A 7,492-nucleotide genomic window follows, 5' to 3' on the forward strand; every position below is an offset into this window, starting at 1 on the left:
GCAACACCAATACCTCATTGTCTTGTTTACTGCAGCTTTAATAAAATCTCTTGAGGTTGGATAATTTAAGTCTTTGTTCTTCTAGGCCATTTGAACGTTCATATAAATTTAATAATAATCTTGTCAATTTATAAGCCCCCAAAAAGTCCTGCTATAATTTTGATTGGAATTGGATGGGTTCTATAGCTCAAATTTGGGAAAAAATGACATCTTAACAATAATGAGTCTTTGGACTCATGAGCATAGACTATAACACCATTTATTTAATTCTTTAATTTCTTTCAACAGTGTTCCTAGTTTGCAGTGTACAGATCTTACACATCTTTTGTTGGATATATCCTTAAATATTTCATATTTTATGCTATAAAGACTGATATTTTTGTCATTTCAATTTCAGATTGTTGTCAGTACATAAAGCATAATCAATTGTTTATATTTATTTTGTATCCTATAGTCTTTATAAAACAACATATTAGTTTTACTTGCCGGTATTATTAATTTTTTTAGAAAGCCCTGCACAATTTTCTATATAAACAATCATGTCTTCTGCAAATAAAGACAGATTATTCTTCCTTTCCAATCCAGATTTTTTGTGCCTTTTCTGTACTTACTGCACTGGCTACAGTTTTCAGTAAAATATTGGCTGGGGTCAAGAGCAGATATCATTGTTTTGTTCTTGACTATAGGTATAAAACATTCTGCCATTCACTAAGTATCATGCTAGGTGCAAGTTTTTGGTAAATGCCCTTTATCAAACTGAGAAATTTCTCCTTATAGTCTCAGAGTTTTTATTAGGAATAGATATTAGATTTTGTCAAATACACTTTTCTGACTCTAATTTGGCAAACTTATGAGTTTTTTTGTTTTCATTCGTTCATATTGTCGATTAATTTTTGTATGTTAAAATAATTTTGAATTTGTAGTGATGAGGTATTATCTCCTTTACATACTGTTGGATTCAATTTGCTCACACATTTTGTGAAGAATTTTTGCACCCATCTTCCAGAGAGATATTCCCCTATAATTTTCTTTTCTTGTAATATTTTTTGTCTGGTTTCAATATCAGAGTGATGTTGGCTGCATAGATTAAGTTGGGAAGTACTCCTTCTTCTTTAATTGTCTCAAAGAGTTTGAGTATTGTTGTTGTTTTATGCTTAGTAGAATTCCCTAATAGAGTAATCTGTGACTAGAGTGTTCCTTGTGGAAGGTTTATAACCACATGTGCCAGTTTGAAACTGTTGTGTACCCAAGAAAAGCCGTTTTTAAATCTTGATTCAATGTTACAGGGAGGGATATTTTTGATTAAGTGGTTTCCATGGATATGTGTCTCTACCTATTCAAGGTGAGTCTCTTACTGGAGTCCTTTAAGAGGGAAACATTTTGGGCAAAGGTTCAGAGTCAACAGTGCCAACAGGAGACCCAAATGTTTGGAGATGCAGAAAATAAATGCTCCTGGGCAAGCTGTTTGAAACCAGAAGCCGAAGACCTCAGCAGATGCCGGTCACATAACATGCCTTCCCAGCAGACCAGTCACGTGATGTGCCTCCCCAGCTGACAGAGAGGTTCTGGACCTATCAGCCTTTCTTGAGTCAAGTTACCTTTGTATGTATTAATTTGGACAATATTATGTTCTTATGGCTGTAAATGTGCAACTTAATAAATTCCCTTTTTAAAAGCCATTTTGCTTCTGGTATATTGCATTCTGGCAGCTTTAGCAAACCAAAATACCATATATTAAATTTTGTTAATAAATAGAGGGCTATTCAGGTATTCTAATTCTTCTTCACTGAGCTTTGGTACTTAGACTATTTCAAGGAATTCGCATATTTTGTCTAAGTTGTTGAATTTATTGGCATACAAAGCTGTTCATAATATTTTCGTATTATTCTTTTTATATACATATATATATATAGAAAATCTATAGTGATGTCACCTCCCTCATTCCTGATACTTGTAATCTGTCTTCATCCTTTTTTTATTAGACTAAAATTGATTAATCATTAATTTTATTGATCTTCTCAAAGAAACAAATTTTGCTTTCATTCATTTTTCTCTGTTCTTTTCCTGTTTTCTCTTTTATTAATTGAAGATGATTGTTTCTTTTCTTCTATTTACTCTTTGCTCTTCTTTTTCTAGTTTTTAATGTAAAAACCGGAGTCACTGATTTAAAACTGAAGTCATTGATTTGAAATCTATTTTTTCCAATAGAGGCTTTTAATGTTATAAATATTTCTGCAAGTACTGCTTTAGTTGCATCTCACATATTTGATGTGTTATGTTTTATTTTCATTCAGTTCAAAATATTTTCTATTCTGTCTTTTGATGCTTTCATTGACCCATATTTACTTAGAGATTTGTGTTTAGCTTTCAAATATTTTGAAATTTCCAAAATCTTTTGGTTATTGACTTTCAATTTATTCCACTGTGATCTGAGAACATACTTTGTATGACTTGAATCCTTTTAATTTATTAACATTACATGAACCAAAATATGGTCATCTTGGTTAATGCTTTGTGTGTTCTTGAAAAGAATATATGTTCTGTCATTGTCGGATGGCATGTGTTCTAAATATTAGTTTGTATTGTTGTTCAAGTTCTTTGTATTCTTACTGAATTTTTGTCTGTTTGTGCTAACATTCATTGAGACAGATGTATTGAAATCCCCAACTATACCTGTATTTGTCCATTTATGCTTGCAGTTCTGTAAGTTTTGTTTTCATAAATTTTGAAGCTTGGTTGTTAAGTGCATGAATATATAGGATTGTTATTTTCTTCTGAAGAATTGATCCCTTCATTAATATGAAATGACCTTCTTTTCTCTGGTACTAGTCTTTTCCCCAAAATATGCTTTTGTCTGATATTAAGAAAGGCACTGCAGCTTTCTTTTGATTAGTGTTAGCATGTTTCTCTTCTTTTCACTTTCCAATCTGGCCATCTCTGCCTTTTAATTGACATCTTGAGAGCACTTAAATGTAATGTCATTATTAATACGGTCGGGTTAAATTTATCACATTGCAATTTTTATATTTTTCTGTCTGTTTTTGTTCTTTTTCCCTTTTTTGTCTTCCTTTGAACTAATTGTATATATTTTATATTTTAATTTTATTTTCTTTGTTTATTAGCTATAATGCAACTATTGTGTTATTTAATTGACTATTTTAAGGTTTATAGAATACATCTTTAAATCATCACATTCTACTGTCAGGTGATATTATATGATCTCATGTCTAGTATGAGAACCTTATAGTTCAAGAACCACAAAAATGTACTTCTTCTCTCCTAGCCTGTTTGCTGTTTTTGTCATTCATTTACTTCTATGTTATAAACTCCATAACACATTGTTGTCATTTTCTCTTTAATTAGCCAAGTATGTTTTAAAGATATTTAAATAACAGAAATGCATATTCAGTGCTTTTCATTCCTTTGCTTAGACCCAGATTTTTGTCTGGTATGATATTCCTTCTGTTTGAAGAACTTCCAGTTTTTGAAAGGAAGATATGCTTGGGATGAATTCTTTCAGATTTTTATACATTCAAAAATGTCTCTATTTTAGCTTCATTTGCAAGATATTTTCCCTATGTATAGAATTCTAAGTTGTTGTGATGTTTTTGTACTTTAAAGATATGGCTTCACTATCTACTTACTTGCTTTCTCAGGTGGGACCAGAGCCGTGTCTTGTCTAGACCAAATTTTGTTCCACTACTGAGGTAAAATCCTGAGTCCTTCTACTTAATACCCGATGAATTATAAGGTTTTCCAGACTGGCTAATGGGAACAGAAATTATTCTTGTCCATATTTGAGCTGTAAGGAATGTTCCCTAAATTTTGTTCAGGTACTTCTTTCCCTGAATTAAGGTAATAACTTCACTCATATATTGCACTGGAGACAGAAGGGGTCTGTTTTGCAAGTCTCCAGAGATTTCTCTTTATTCATCTCTTTCCTTTCTAGCACTCTGTCTTAAATACTATCCATGCTTGCATCCATGGACCCCAACTGTACTGCCCTAAATAAGGGAGACTTGGACTCTGCCTGGATTTCCCCACCTTGTGTCACAGTCTGGAAATTCTCTTAAGGCAGTAAGCTGGAGTAATCACAGGGCTCACTTCATTCATTTCTCACTCTCATGGATCAGTGCCTTTTATTGCCTGGTGTACAATGTCTTAAAATCAGCTGTTTCACATATTTTGCCATTTTTTATTGTTCTTGCAGTAAGGAGTGTAAAACTGGTCCCTATTACCTCATTATTCCCTGTTAGTGGCAAGAGGTATAGGTTCCTAACTTTTTATCTGAACCTTTGCTATTTCACATTGCACAATCTTCCTAATTTAGTTAGATTATCCAGGGCTTGACTTATCTTGGAAATAGAACGTTTTTTTTTTTTCGCATGTGCAGGCACTGGAAATCGAACCCAGGTCTCCAGCATGGTAGGCAAGATTTCTGCCACTGAGCCACCGTTGCACCACTCTAGAACCATCCTTTTTTTTTTTCAATTTGAAAGCAGTCCCTGTTTATTAATTGACCAGATTACAAAAATAATCGCAGAAAACTTAGTTCATCCTTCTAATAAGCCTATTAATCTGGTCTTCCCTGCTGCCAGCATCTCCCCCTTCTACAAAATGGGTAGTCTTTTTCTTCATTCCACCTCTGGGAGAAGATAATTTAAAGGGTCACAGGAAGTTGTTTGCTTCTTTGAAGCATTTCCCAACAGTATATATCTCATGAATCAGATCTTCCATGCAGATGATGCCATATTTACCAAGAGATCATGCAATCAAAGAGTTATCTGTCAAGGCAATCTGCTTCTTATTGATTTTGCCCTAACCACATTTATAGATCAGTTCATTCACTGACTTCAGGTTTGGGTAGCCCCATGCAATATATGGTTCCACAATTCTCAGCACGTTAATTGAGGCCTTGTTGAGCTTAACAAAGGTGCCATTAAAGATTTGGCGAAGGTGAAGAAGCTGCAACACTTTTCGGACCTTTGGGCTCACGCCATTTATACCTCTGATTCTGATGACAAATGCCCATTTGGGTTCTGCAGGTACATAGAAGTTGCCAGCTTTTCTTGCCATTCTAGCCATTCGAATCTCCGTTCTGTACATCTGCCTATATTCCTTGTGATAGTGCTTAGCTTTTTCATAAATAAGCTTCCTCCTTGCCTTTCGAAGCATCTTTTGGGCAAATTTCTTCCTCAAGCACTTAATCTTCAGTTTGGCAAAATTCCTTCACTTTTTCTTAAGAGTTTCTGGCACAGCCGGAACCTTCTTCTCTTCGATCCCCTCCGTGATTCTAGCCGGAAGAGACCTAGAACCATTTCTGTGATCAGATAATATAAATGAAAATTACTAAATGATTAAATAGAAACAATTTAACTCCATCTACTTCTATATGTCTCTTTTTAAAATATTTGTTCCTATTTTAAGGGTAATAAAATAGGATGTGCAGTATGTTCAATGTTTTAAAATGTTGTCACCTACCACAAAGTTAAGGCTTTGAACATACTATGCCTTAAATGTTTGTTGAATTAAAATTCATTTTCAGTAGTTAACTGTTTTTATCCCATATTCTAAATATTTTCTGACATGTCTCCTAGGAGAACAAATGATTCATTTTGTTGATCCACTGGAGGACACATTTCTATGAACTGGCTACCAACCTCCAGACCAGTATCTTCCCACCCAACCCCAATCCCAGCTCTCCACCCCGGTGACTTATCATAAGTCATATTTAGATTTAGTTCACATTTTACATGCTCAGGAATGAGGTTTTTTAATAATATTTTTATTGAGAAATCTTCACACACACACAGTGAATCCACAGTGTATCAGTGGCTCACAGTGTCATCACATAGTTGTGTATTCACCTCCTTGATCATTTTTAGAACATTTGCATCACTCCAGAAAAAGAAATAAAAAGAAAAAACTCATACATCCCATACCCATTACTCCTCCCTCTCGTTGACCCCTAGTATTGCAATCAACCCCAATTTTTTTTACATCTTATCCACCCATCATTTATTTACTTATTTTTCCTTATTTTTTAACTCATCTGTCCATACCCTGGATAAAAGGAGCATCAGATACAAGGTTTTCACAATCACACGGTCACATTGAAAAAGCTACATAGTTATACAATCACTTTCAAGAACCAAGGCTACTGGAAAACAGCTCAACTATTTCTGGCACTTCCCTCTACCCACTCCAATACATCATAACCTAAAAGGGATATCTATATACTGCATAAGAATAACCTTAGATAACCTCTTGACTGTGTTTGAAATCTCATAGCAACTAAGCCTTTATTTTGTCTCATTTCTCTCTTCCCCCTTTGTCCAAGAAGGATTTCTTAATCCCATGATGCTGGGTCCTGGCTCATCCCTGGGAGTCCTGTCTCATGTTGCCAAGGAGATTTATACCCCTGGGAGTCATGTCCCACACAGGCAGGAGGGCAGAGGGTTCACCTGCTGAGTTGACTTAGAGAGAGAAGCCACAACTGAGCAACAAAAGAGGTTCTCTGGGGGTGACTCTTAGGGAGATCATTGTAAGTAGGCTTAGCTTCTCCTTTACAGGAATAAATTTCATAGGCGTGAACCTCAAGATTGAGGGTTCAGCCTGTTAAGTTGGTTGTCTCCACTGCTTGTGAGACTATCAGGAATGGGGAAGTTAAATATTTCCATCTTTCTCCTCAGTCCCCCAAGGGTACTTGGCAAATATTGTTTTATTCTTTGCCCCAATTACTCTGAAGTACATCAGGGCATCACATTAACCTGTACAAACAAGATCTCACACCCTATTCAAGATTCCATGTACTTATGGTGTTCAAATAACCTGACCATACAAGTTAAATTAGATAATGTGCAACCCAAAATATAAATTTTGCACCAAATAAACATCTCTCTCTTTGGGCTCACATAGAAGTTGAAGTTTTAAAATATGGAGCATATTTTACCTTGTATTCTGGTTTACCTTAATCTTATCCAGATCAGTTTCATTCATATTTCCAGTCAAAGTCTGATCCCATCTTCAACTTCTTTAACAGTTGCTGTATAGGGTAATGCTGAGTTTCATAGCTTAGATCTCTAACTCTGAGTCTCATGTGTCATATAAATACACGAAGTTTTTGGGAACAACCAGTTATACCCAAATAGCTCAGTATCTCAGAATTTTTAGAAATAAACATTTGAACCTTTGCTAGTTGCAAAATAGACATGACTGATCAAACAGCTTCCAATTTAGGACCCTTTATGATAGGCCCCAACCTGATAACCTATGCTTTTGACTTCAGTTCTCCGAGTTTGGATATTATAGTTAGTCCATATGAGTGAGACATGATAATACTTGCCTTTTTGTTTCAGCCATTTCACTCAACATACTGTCCTCATGGTTCAGTCACCTAGTTGCATGCCTCACAACCTCATTCCTTCTTGCAGCTGCTCAGTAGTCCATTGTATGTACACATCACAGTCCCCCCTCCTATTCCTCTGTCACT

At 35.1% G+C, this 7,492-nt stretch overlaps 1 pseudogene; it reads right to left on the reverse strand.

Moving 5' to 3' along the window:
- Window positions 1-4,522: 4,522 nt before the first annotated feature.
- On the reverse strand, window positions 4,523-5,267 carry LOC143686502 (large ribosomal subunit protein uL30-like; annotated as a pseudogene).
- Between the last annotated feature and the right edge of the window lie 2,225 nt (window positions 5,268-7,492).

The sequence above is a fragment of the Tamandua tetradactyla genome, chromosome 6 (assembly GCF_023851605.1).
Source record: "Tamandua tetradactyla isolate mTamTet1 chromosome 6, mTamTet1.pri, whole genome shotgun sequence".
In the NCBI taxonomy this organism is placed as follows: domain Eukaryota; kingdom Metazoa; phylum Chordata; class Mammalia; order Pilosa; family Myrmecophagidae; genus Tamandua; species Tamandua tetradactyla.